Raw genomic sequence first — 13612 nt, forward strand, 5'->3', positions numbered from 1 at the left:
ATTCCCCCGAGCTGTTCTGTAAAAGCTGAAGAGGCTTCTGTGCTTTGCTGAGCATTTCATGCACCAGCATTAGAGCAGGATTCCACTTGTAGATCTATGCTTTAAGTACGTGCATCTAGCACAGATAACAGCTACAAGATCCTGATCAGAGTTTGTTCAGTAGTGGACAAAAGAAGAACATTTCCTACCTGCAGCATTAGACCCCTAGCTATGTTGTAAACATCATCCTGCAAGCACAAGAAGCCATGCTGCCTGTGCTCTGCAATTATGAGTGATCCATGGGAAGCAGGGGAACAGACTGGATGCCCTTACAAGTCTTTTCTGGCCATGGCCCCTAGGGATCTACGACAACATATCAGATAATCAAACTGTCACTTAAGAATTTTGTTTTTTGCTCTAAGCAGCCAGCAGCTCGACACAGCAGCTATGCAGCCACCACAGCAAGGAGACTCAGCTTGGAGTTGGCCTCGATGATCCTTGTGGGTCCCTTCCAACTCAGGATGCACTATCACTGTGATTCTGTGAGACTGAAGGCTGAACAGTTCTGGAGGTAGGTGCAAAGGCATGTTAGATGGGAGAACTGAGTGAGGAAACTCATAGAGCCACTCCTGCTATACATTTAGCTCCGAGGCTAGGCACCTGTTCTTGTTCACAATATTAATATCCCCCTAAAATAAAGGGAGGAAGCAGCATGTATTGTCATGTCAATGCATTTGCAAAAAGGAACAGATTTTGAAACTGATGCAACAGTAGCAGAGGGATTCAACAGCTACAGTAACATATTTAGCCATTTAAATGGGAAAGTGAGCTGATAGTTACCTCTGAAGTAATGAAATCCACTCTCCAAAATCCTTGTTTACAATGGGACTTGAGGGTCGTCAGCATCCCACCAACTGCCTGTAATAACAAGACCCCAGTCAAGAGTGAATAGAAGCAGCCAGCTATTGTAGTCTGAAAGGGAAAACCTGCCTTTATGTCTGGGACACAAATTAAAACAGCAGTCTTTAGTCTATAGGAAGTTATGCAGTTTGTCTATTATTAGAAGCTTTCTTTTTGTTATTATTGAACTATTCCAGTTCTTAATATCCTTTTCACATTTCTCTGCAGGCTGCTGAGAGTTATTAATTTCATGTAGTTCTGTCCATTTATACAGGGTAATTTTGCTGGGCTTCCTGTGGCTAATCACAGAGCAGAATTTGGAAAATTATTCATTTTGAGGCTGATTTCCATTATTAAGAGAAATAGGCTGAAAATCAAAATCGCAGATCAAACGCTTCTGTGCTTTTAAAGCACTTAGAGCTCTGGATAAGTGGATTTCATCTGGCTAACGCTCAGAAAGAAAAAGGGCAGTCAGGTCTCTGATGGTAATGTCAGACATCAGGGTTCTGACAAGCAGAGCTTAGCGCTTCATTAACTCCTCTTCTGCCCCTCTGGCTTTCTGGATGCACAGTCTGAGTGAGCTAACCATCAGGTACAACGTGTCCCTCCTGTCTTACAGCATGCTAATCCTCAGGGGACCAAGGCCATTTGTGCCCCTAGCAGAAGAAGAGCTGGAGATCAATATTCTATTAGGTATCTTGTTACACAGCATATTGGTCAGTCATGGTAAGATCAAGACAGGAATGGTTTAAAAAGTAGTTAGCCCCTTTGCCCCTAATCTGGGAAAACGCTTTAAAAAATCAAAATATTCAGAGGTCTTAAACTTTCGTACTGGTCTTGATGTGATTTTTGTCTTTCCTCATACAACCCCTTTTACCTTGTCTTTCCAACTCAAGACAATGAAAATGAAGTCACCGCTACCCTTGTCTATGGGCATGTAGGGAAATCCTAGCAGGTTAGGAAGAAACATATCGCATTTTAGTTTTTGGCTGTTCAGGCACAAAGTAATAGGAAAGACTCCAGACTACAGAGAAATCTCCAGGGAAATATGTGCCTTTGCAGAACAAAATGCATTGCAATTTTGTCCCATTCTGATCTGTACCAGAGTACTTACACTGAGACAACATGGCGAGATCTACAGTTGCTGTAACCTGTTTTAGGAATTAATGCAAGGCAGACAGGTAATGGAAACAAAATGGTAATACAAACCTGTCGTGTCTAATCATCTCAACGGATTGCTTCAAAGGCAGGTTTACCTGAGTGTCATCAGAAAGCTTGATCTGTTGGTACCGAGGTAAAAGCCCTTTTATATAGGCACAACCAGTGTTTCCATCTTCTTCAGAAGTCTTTGGATCATTATGCTACCCACTCTAATCTTTGCAGTGCAGGCTTCTAGTGAAGATATTTTTCAGTTGTAGAAAATACTGAGGAAGCTTCCCATGTGGATAGAATACATAAGATTAATGCCCAAAAGTGCTGATTAGTCTCCCTGCTAAAACAAAAAAACACCAAGGTTTCTTACACAAGGCATGTTAAAGAGTCAAGTATCATCTGTACAATAGCATCACCTCATTTTTTTCTGCAGCTTTATGCCAGTAAATCTCACAATGTCTTATTGTTATTAACCACAATTAACAAAAGTCAAGAACAGAGACAAATCATTTTTCAGGAATGTCTTAAATGTCGCTACCTGATCCTTCAGACTGTGTCATTCCTCTTACCTCTCCAAAATACCCTGATGTGAAGTCTCATCTATCCCTTTAAAATCTCTTGGCACCATGTGTCTTCATGCCTTCATTTTATTTCTCTTCTTGTCTTCTCCATCTTCTTTTCATTCCCTGGCATCAGAGCACACAAGCAATTGGAAGCCAGCAATGTTTTTCAGCCCTCCTTAACCACCTCTGTTGACCTTCAGAGGAATACTACACAAAGATGTAGTATTAATCTTTGTAACTCTATCATCAGTATCCATACAACCCAAAACATACATCTTAGAAATTCCTGTTTTTACTATTACTGCATCATTAATTGAGCTTTCCCCACCCAAAATCCCTTTCTTTTTTTAGCAAATCATAATCAGCATTAAAGTACTTAGGGTAAGGGAAGGGGACTGAAAACAGGCACTGAAAAGCACCACAAAAGGTAGAAAAACCCCATGTAGCATCATGGCCATGAACCACTATTCTATCCAGTGAAGAGAAAACACAATGTGCTGACCCATGGGTATTTCAAATCTAGTCACACTTATAGTTCTCAGATGCATGGTAAAGCTGCTATAGTCAGATGGAGCATTTCTAGATCTTTTTGTGAGCAAAATGAGGTGTACCTTAAGAACTTCAAAGTGTTGAGCAACCTCCTCGTCAGTCCATGCTTGTTCTGGTATTGTTTGACAAGCCTTCTGAACAGCAGTCATTAAGGTTATGTTGCATTTCCTGTGGAGTTCAGTCCTATTAATGAGTGAAAAAGATTAAACTATGACAAGATTTAGGCCTAGAACTCTTTCAGTTACTGCCTTCACAAGGATGGTTGAAGTTCCGGAGCCTGCAAGCTGCTTTGTCCAGAGGGACCTTTGCCTCCACCTGGAGACAACTGGATTAATAACACATGTATATAACATCTGCTTCAGTGGAACATCTTGTAGGACTAGCTCCAGGTTGCTGGTTTTTTATTTTAAACACATTTAAGATGTCCATACTTCCCTAATCAAAAAAAAAAAAAAAAAAAAAAAAAAAAAAAAAAAAAAAAACACTATTTTTTTAAAAGAGAAGGTAAAGAAAACAAGACTGAGTATTTTGATAGATATGCTAGAAGGATATTTAATGTAGCAAACAGTTGCACTATTTTTTCTATTGTATGAACATCTAACTGAAGAAATATATGTTCTTTCTCCAATAAAGACCTTTTCAGTTAAGAAGTTGTAAAGTTGGGAAGGAATAGAGCGCAAAGTCTCAATAAAGTTTTAAACTAATGTAAATAATCCGGTAGCTAGCTTTGTGAGGTAGCTTATAACATTTACTTTTCTGTTACCTCATCTCAAATATTGCCTAATTGTTTGTGTTTTGTGTTTTTCCCCATGATAAACTAAATAGAAACACTTTGAAAGCATCTGTACTTCTCACAAAATTGCAGTCATTTGGAAATGTCATCCTTCAGCTCATGTAAAACAAGTTTACTGGAGCCCTTTAGAATGCACTGTTATTTTTTTTCATAATTATTCTGGAAAATTTAACTCTCTTGTTCTTTGTCTCTGCTACCCTGTTTTGTACACTAACAGATTTGCAGGGCTTCTTTGTATTGTTTTTGTAGTATATGGGTTGGTTTACAGAAAAAAAAATTGCTCTAGTAATAGTTGTTCTTGAAATGTGAATCTTTATCTGTAAAGAGAAAAACTTCTTAAAAAATATGTTTTCTCTAATTAGCAAGTTTATTTAACAGAAATGTATTCTTTTCTGCTCCTGTTATATTCTTACACAGTTATTGACTGCTTTCACTATGTATGTACTTGGTACTGGTTTGTTCTTTTACTATGATGAAAATGACACCTTTTGTTAACAGCAGATGGAAATTGTGTTTTGGGATAAAGTTCTTCAAATTGATGGCAATGTGCGATTTTTCATTTTATTCTCTTTAGCTGACAGCATTTAAAAATCTGTAAATGCATCAGATTAATTACTGTTACCTCCAGTGATACACTGACACTAATAACTTGTTGCAATTTACAAATCTGCATGATTTGTCAGCTTTTGGTAACTATCTCTGTTACACATATGGCACAAAGAAAAGACAAGAAAAAAAAAAAAGTCTCATCTTCCTCAAACTTCACCTCAGAAGCCCTCATACCACGAACACTTGTGAAAGTCATTACTGTCCCAGCTCACTCCATTTAGCACGACCATATTTTCACAATATGCAGCATGGACATTTTTCTGATTGTGGCCCTATACTCCTGCAAACTCCTGTCCTAGGGCAGCCATTCAGAAGACTTTTGGGGATTAGAACTGGGGGGAGGAGGGCTCAGACCTCACTGCAGGTTGTTCAGCAAGTTCCATAAAAACAAACAGGGAAAAGAGAAAGAGAGGAAAACATGGTTGTGCTAATGCAATACTACATGTAGATTAACACTTACCTTCCTTACGATTATTGAAAGGGAACCAGTGAGGCAAGTACACTCAGATTGACTGAGGAAATGACAAAATAACGTGACAAGTGACCTCTCGTGCGCAGTTTTGAAAAATAATTTGACTTACCTTTAAATGAATCAAACCTAAAACATCACAAAGCTACCTATGCCAGTCCTTAGAGCGAGCCTGACAAAAACTCATAAACAGACTTTTTTTTTCCCTGAGTCCCAGTCTATCAATCTAGCCACATAACATATTCCAGACTTTACCCATCAGAATGCAAAGAAGTGCAGTTACTACGCTACAGTGACATCTAATTATAAGTCACTTTTCCATTGCAACTATTGAGCTCTGGCTGCATATCAGAATTATACAAATCTCAAATCTGTTCATTTTAGAATTCTATAGAATAATTAGAAATGAGAATAATTTAGAAATGGAAGGGAATGTCCTGTTGAGCAGTCAAGGAGGAAAACATCAGCGTTAAGTATGTGTATTCATATCAATAAAACCTGCTCAGAATGTTGGAGCTATATATCTACATAAACACTAAGGTAAATTCTTTTGTAAAACTACTATAGGAGAACCAGTCTTTTAGCCCAAAGAGATCCTGCCCATTATATGGTTTCATCTGCCATATTTTGCTTTGTCAAAAGCTATGTTATGGTTTTATTAAGGCTAAAGAATAATTCATTTGGGAATAAATTTGTGACTTCACTGCAGCACATATACCGCTTTTACTGGGGCTAATGGAGTACATCTGTAAACAGCCTGCTTTCCATTTCATTGCCTGTCGTGATAAAGGAAACATTGCAATCAAATAGGAGCTTGAGTTTTGCTTTGTATATCTTGTAACAGCTTCAACTTGAGCTAAGAAAATCATTCACAAGGTTTGTATTACAGCTTACAAAGCTGCACTTTTTAATTTTCAGTATATTGGATCATCTGGACCTCATTTTTCCTTTACATATTCAGATAATCCATGCGTGTTAAAGGAAAGAAGGATGCTTGTTTTATGAAAAAGTTTATCCTGTAATTTCTATTTTGACTTACAAAGATTTTATGCTTATAAACGCTAGTTGGCTACAAATGCAAGGCTTACTGGTCTTAAGTGGCTCCTTAAAGCATAGGTAAAGTGACCTACTCCCTGGGCCTCCAATGCAGTGAGCAATTTTAAACAGAGCTCTTCTGTTTTCTTGGCAGATCAGCTCTTCTACCAAGCACCTCAGATTTTTTATTATTTTTTTTTAATCTTTCTACTCTATCATCTCCTACTCTGTGCTAATACCCAAACTCTTCTGATCTCTGGCAATATTCATTACTTGAAAAGCAAATGGTTTGGGTAAATATTCCTCAAAGTCCTCTGTGATAACAGCTAATACAAAGAAGGTACTTACTAAGTACTTATTTCTCTCACTTTCTGGGAAATCAAAGTACCCATTAATTCCTTTGAAAGCCTCACACTTTTGTTTGTGTTTCTTTTTTAATGGCCTGTATAACCACACAAGTTTCTTTTAGCCTTTCTAATTTCTATCATCTTTGCAAACTTCTCTTGTAGTTTCTGCTCACTATTTACTAGCTTGGTTTTGTTTCAGATGGGTCCCATCTTCTGAAATACATTTTGACTGAGGTCTCCTAGAGTCAAACTCAGACTTTGACCATGTAAGAATTGTCCTTACCTTCCTGCTTCCTTTGTAGAGGAAGGTGTGAGAGCTCATTCTTAAGACTGTTGTCCAAGTTGCCTCTCTTCTGATTGTATGGTACTTGAGACGAAAGCTGATTTTTTTTTCATCTTCCAGTTACAGTCTAGACTTTCTATCCTTCAGGTAGTTTTGGAAAAACCTATTCCATTCTATCCATTCCAATCCAATCCTATTCCATCCATTCTAAATGTAAACAAAAAACAAACAACAACAACAACAACAAAAAAAAAAAAAAAAAAAAAAAGGAAAGGTCATAATGTTTTGTCCAATTTTAAAATGAAAAAACAATGAATGACAAGTCAAAGCATTTTTTGTATGGTATAATGTGGAAGTGTAATTGTAAACAACTTTAGACTTTCATATACTAAAACTTGCAGTATACATGTAAACTTGTCATTGAAGCAACTTTTAAATATAACAATAAGCAAACAGCACACTGCATAAAAATCACACTGAAATTTTTCATAATCTAGTGTCTCTTCTGTGAGGAAAATGGGTTATTTTTATTTTTTTTTTAAATATGTTAAAGTTCAGGGGTTATGAATGCCTCCCCCAGCAAAGCTGATTTGTGTTAGATGTGAGCCACCCATACTTTATCACTCAACAACCACCCCTGCTTCATTCAATGCTTGTGTCCTTATCATTTGTTAATTCATGCTGAGCAGGCAAGAGCTTCCTCAGAAGCCAACTGTGCAGAGAACAGATGACTTAGGAGTCTAAAAAGCTCTTCTTCAAACTGAAGAATTACTTGAGCACTGCAGGAAGTCATCATGAGCACTGCAGAAAAACGCAGAAGGGCTGCTCTGCTGAGAAACTTGTGCACTTCTGGTGAGAGTGAGCACAGCACTGGGCTGGGACCAAGGATGGCAAATGGGCTGAGTCCCTTCAACGTGGGGCAAACACAGCTGACCTGGAAATTATTGCAGAGTAACCACAGCTTGTAGGCTACCTTCGCTTATCTGTGCAGATGAGCCCTATGACTCAGTCCAGGGACATAGGAAGCTCATCCTTCAAATTTGTGTGGTACAGGACCTCCATTGTAACACATCCAACAGGAAAGAATCACTGGAAGAAAATAATGTTAAATCAAGTGTTGAAGCAGTGCTTTACAAAAAAGGCAGAGTAAATTTGGCATAGAAGTGAGCATAATGTCCCTCTTAATCTACTCGAGTATTTCCTCTCTGGCATAATACAAGCCAGGGAAAATGCCACCACACCGTATTAGCCACATTAGATTTCCGGAATATAAAACCATTCAACAACTGGAAATAAATAAAACCCTAAACGTTCATTTTTCCTGCACTGCAGGTCTCAATTGCCTATTGTATGCACATGCCACATACAAAAGTGTACTGCAATACCAAGATTAAAAAAAAACAAACAAGCAAACAAAACCAAAAAACAGGTTCAGAGAGGCAAATTTTACCTAGAAGCTTTATTTATTTGTACTTTTTGTGGCCTGCTGGAAAGGCTACAAGTCTCTAGGAGCAATTCTGTGACTGGCACTTCAGTGACAAGAGTGACTGTAGAATAACTTATGCTTGGGATACGGTCAGTGGAGTTCACTTTTCATTTCTCATGCACCTCCCTTGTAATGTTGCAAGTTTTTCATGACCAAGGGCTGCAAGACAGGACTTTATTTTCATATACAACGTAGTATCTTGTCAGTGCAGTCATTTTCTTCTGCCACATTATATAGTATACTTACAATCATGTTAATTTATTTCTAATGCATTCAGCTCTTGCCAGTGATAAGAACGTACTGAAAAGCTGCCAGAATTCATATCTCAAGTTTCTACTTTTCTGTTAAGAGTTTATAAATAGTCTTCAAAACTCTTCTCCCTCTCCAGAATTTTTAATATTTTATTTTATTCATTCCAAGCACAAGAATTCATAACCCTCAGCATAACATACAGCAATGAAAGGCTCCTTGTCCAACTCCTATGTGAAATCCCTTCTGGCCAAGCCTTGTTTCCATTGCCTAGCATAGATATACAAAGAATGCTTCTGGGCTGAGAAACACGTTACACCCAGGAGACTCCAGGCCCTCACCTGTCCAGATTGGAGAGCTCATTGAAGTACATCACAGTTACTTTTTAGCTTGGATGCCAGGGAACTGTTGGGTTAGGGAGAGAACAGTATGTTTCCTAGTCTTGCTTGACTACATGGTCAGGACTTCATCCTTTCCATCTTGACACAGAACAGGGGAAGCACTGTTGTGCTTTAACCTGGCAGGCTGCTAAACACCACGAAGTCGTTCACTTACTTCCCCCCCCACACACACACACACCAGTAGGATGGGGGAGAGAAGTGAAAAGAGAAGTGCAAGAACTCATGGGCTGAGATAAGGTCAGTTTAACAAGGAAGAAGGAGGAGAAAAAAAAAAAAAAAAAAAGATAAAACCAAAACAAACAAGCAAAAACCCCAAAGCAAGTGATGTACAATGCAATTGCTCAGCACCAGCTGACCAAGACCCAGCCAGTTCACAAGCAACAGAGCAACAGAAGGCTCCCCAGCCAACTCATCCCATTTTTATTCAGAATGACGCCATGTGGCATAGGATATCCCTTCAGCCAGCTTAGGCCAGCTGTCCTGGCTGCATCCCTTCCCAGCTCCTTGTGCACCCTCAGCTCCCTCTCATTGGCAGAGCAGCATAAGCAGTAGAAAAGTCTTTGGCTGTCTGTAACCACTGCTCAGCAACATCTAAAGCATCATTGTGTTTTCAGCATTAATTTCACCCTAAATCCAAAACATGGTTCCAAACCAGCTACTATGGAAGAAAATTAATTTTTGGTTATCCCAACCAAAACCAGGACAAGCACTCAAGGCTGACTATGCAATCCAAGGACTGATTATTACTGTATCACCTTGAAGTTTTCAGATGAGAATTTCGACAACATACCCTGAGATTCAGCTAATGACAGGACCCACGTGGTTATCAGTTTGGGTTAAATTATAAATGTAGTCATTTCTGCCTTGCGTCTCAACACTTGATGACAAGGTGAGTCAGCTGGAGAGTTCTGCGTATCATATCCGGTCTTATTGGTTCCTACTGTGTCATTTCAGGTTCCTCTTCTCCTAATTGACCTGAAAAATAGTTATTGCTTGTTTCTATATATTTGAAGTGAACCATCGTTTTCATACAAAAATAAATGTCTCCCTCTTTAAATCTCACTTCAACTCAGGACAAGTGTCTAAAAGGTAGTATCCAGTCCACATCACTGATTGCTATAGGCAAAATTGACTAGAAGTCATAAATGCCTTTGAATTTTTTAGATGCATATTCTTCAGCTGGAAATCTGTGTAGTATTTACTGGGAATTTTGAAACAATTGAACTGACTGAAAAGCTGCACATTGGTACTTTTCATCTTGTCCTTCTTTTCATCTTGTCCTTCTTAAAGTAGGAGATCATTGATTAGAGGAGCAGTGAAAGATTCAGCTTGTCTTCTCCCATCCGAGTGTCCTAACTGCTAGGCCACTTACATTCACTGTCTCTCACCCAGTTAATATTTAATTAGGACCAAATGCTAAAAAGGGACTACAGCAAATATCATTCCACAGCTTGGTTCATGCAGCTGTCACCTCAGAAGTGCAAGTTCATGGCCACACATGGAGAAGAGGAGCCTGAACTGCTCTCCTCTAGATTTAGGTAAGTGCTCCAATGAACACTGAATACTGAGGGGGAGGAAGAGAAGGAAAGAGTATGAAATTAGTCTATAAATATTAATTATTTCTGTCTAGCGATGCTCTGAACCTCACAGATGAACCTTGTGGTTCATAGAGCATGGGATGCCTTCCTGGGACCAACACACAATTCCTTGGGCAATGCCCCAAAACAAATTTAAGTCATCCCAGATTCTTGGTTAGACAACTTCCATGGCAGAGATACGAGAACTTAAAAAGATGGAAACACTGAGGACGGAATTCAGAAACCTAACATCTTATGGAACCATCCAAGCATAAGTCTCATCTGAATGATGTATGTACTTAAACTTCATTAAAAATCTGTAAAACAACTACAGGATTGGTTTGTTTTCTGTCACTGTCAAGATCTAGCCTCATGTTTGTTCTTTCACATATTTTTTATAACTGGTTATGTGTGTTACCTTCTCAAGCTAGAAGCCTTTCTAATAACTAGATTCAAGAGAGCGTGTTTTTGAAGTAACAGATTTGTGTCTGTTACACAAACCATAGGGTTTGGTTGATTCATTTGGTTTAGTACAATCTGTTAGGCTGTCAGAAGATGACATCATAGTTTCTTTGTTTGGACTTTCAGGGAAATAAAGGAGATTTCTGAAAGAAAGTTGTTCCAAATAGTTCTCAGTATAACAAAATTCTGCTAAGTAATCCTGCTGTAATAGGTAGTCATTCACAAAATACCAGTATGTGCAAACCTTGCACAGCCAGTGCATTAGTTTATCTCCTTTAAGATGTACAAACAACATTTAACTTGGATTTGAGACATTCATAGGTATTAAGAAGTGTTCTTCCCTATGAAATCATTAGCAAAAGCCTTACCTACTTGCATGGAAAAACAGCCTCTAAGCCTCTACTGCTTAAGCTTCCAGCTGTGATGGATATTCCTGTTCTTTTTTCCCCTGACCTATGAATTCACCTCAACACATTACAATATCTATGAATTGTTATTATATGCTGATTTGTTTCCCTGCCTCTTCTCTCCTACCTTCTTTAAATTATGTCAATGTGCACATGACTACAAGTACCTTGCATTCCTCAGATAATTTGACACTGGAAAAGTACATTGATTTCCTTGAACAGCTGTAAAGTTAAGACACAAGAAAGGTTATGGATGGTTTTTATCATCAATAATACTTCAAAGCTCACATGATAGCCTACAGTGATATTTCTCCTTTCTTGTTTTGGAGATGAGTAGCTCTGACATAACCATAACTATACTATTTTCCTTCCTTTTCCATCAGTAATAAATACTGTTTAATGCAACTTTATAACCCTGAGTTAGAAGTAAAATTCACCAGTAGAATGCTAGTTTATCTACAATTAACTAATCATTATATCATATCACCATTACATTGAATGATGAATCCCTTTATTAATAGGTTATAAAAACAAAATTACTCATATTCCACCTGTCCATCAGTATATGAGAAATTCAAAGTAGCCACACAAGTACACACCACTCCCTTACTTCTTTCTTTTTCCTAAGTAATAAAGGATACAGTTCTGTTAGTTGCTTAGAGATGAAACACAAAATTAAAACAGATATTAAAATTAAAATGTAGCTCATTTCTTCTCCTAGATATTACTTGCCACATAGTGTAGCTCTGAAAAAATATTCATCCTAAATATACGGAACTCAGTTACAGAAAAGATTCATAAAATGTAGGTGGTGAGGAAGATTGTTTGGAAATTTGTGGCCTCTTTATGCACAAGTTCAAGTTAAATAATAGAAGTATCATTTGGCTTTAGAATCCTTTTAAGAATTCCTGTCAAAGCTTTTTGAAGGTCTATAAAATAACACAACCTTGAAAGTTTCCTTTCTTTCATGCACCTCAATAAATTAATAAATAAATAAATAAATAAATAAATAGAAAGAAACATGTAGGAAAGTTATTTCCAAGCCCTTCTATGTATTTTCACATAAACTGCTGAGAATCCTTGGAAACAAAGGCATTAAAATTTCATTTCCTTTACTTAAATAACATCATAATTTATCAATTTCACTAAATTGAGCAATATTTTCAGTAAACGTCCAAAAGATAATCTTACTCATCTGTTTCACACACATTTTAAATGATTCTGCCTAATACAATATTGGCTCCAATAGCTTCTTTCTTGAATTAGACCACTAACGGCAAGCAGAGTCAGACTCTATTTCACATATAGCCAAGAAAATGACCAGCAGGATGATAACTAAGTGCAAGCCTGGGAGAAAAACAATACAACAATTTCTAGTCACCCAAGTTACCATGCTTTAGCAAAGCCAAAAGCCAGGGGAGTTTGAAAATTCTAACCCCCCTAGTATTGGCGTGATCCTTGTCAATATTTCCATTTGCAGAATGATGATTCAACTTTCCCTTTTTGAACCGGTACATTAAGGGAGTGAATCTCTTCCTCTGCTCCTTCTAGTACTTTTCCTCCTTTGCTGTGGGAACCTGCATCCCTGAAGAAAACAAAGGGAAAGTTCCCTGCATAAGGGTATGAGAACTACTGCTTGGCTGATATATAAACATCTATTGTCCTTCTCTGGTTCTGGATTTTTAAAAGCAATACATCCCAGGAGCAGGGAACCTTAAAAATATTTGCTGGTTTTATGTTTCCTGTCACCACCCTTGGTCATTGCTTTTCCATGAGTGATATTGTGTCTCAGCAAGGTATACGTCAACAATAGAATGTTTCCACCTTCTGGTGTTTCACTTTAAAAATAATAATAAAGATAATAGAATACCTAAGTGGACATTCGATCTTTTTTTTTTTTCCTTTCCTTTTTATTTTGTCCCTAAATTATACATAGTGTTTTTTCTGTGTTGCCTCAAAGTGCAAATGCTTAACTCATCTCCTTGTAAGAAATAAAAGGGAGACAAATAAAATTGGTGGTTTTTTTTGTTGTTGTTTATACATATATATATATATATAATTTAGAGTCCAATTTATATTATAGGATGTCTGCCACTCACCTAAACTGTCACAATTTTTCCCTTATACATGCAAACTTCTTCTTCTGTTCTCTGATAGGATATCTAAATAGGTTCAGCAAAGGGCAACAGGAGAGAGTAAAGAAAGTGCGTGCTTTCAAAAAGAAATCTGATAAAACTAAAGGTCTCTAGTTGAAGATCTGGAAAAAAAAAAAAAAAAAAAAAAGAATAAAAAGACGATTTATATTTGATAGTAAACTATAAAGTTATGACTGGCACAGAGAGATTTAGTAG

This window comes from Netta rufina, assembly GCF_964035555.1.
Source record: "Netta rufina genome assembly, chromosome: 5".
Classification (NCBI taxonomy): Eukaryota; Metazoa; Chordata; class Aves; order Anseriformes; family Anatidae; genus Netta; species Netta rufina.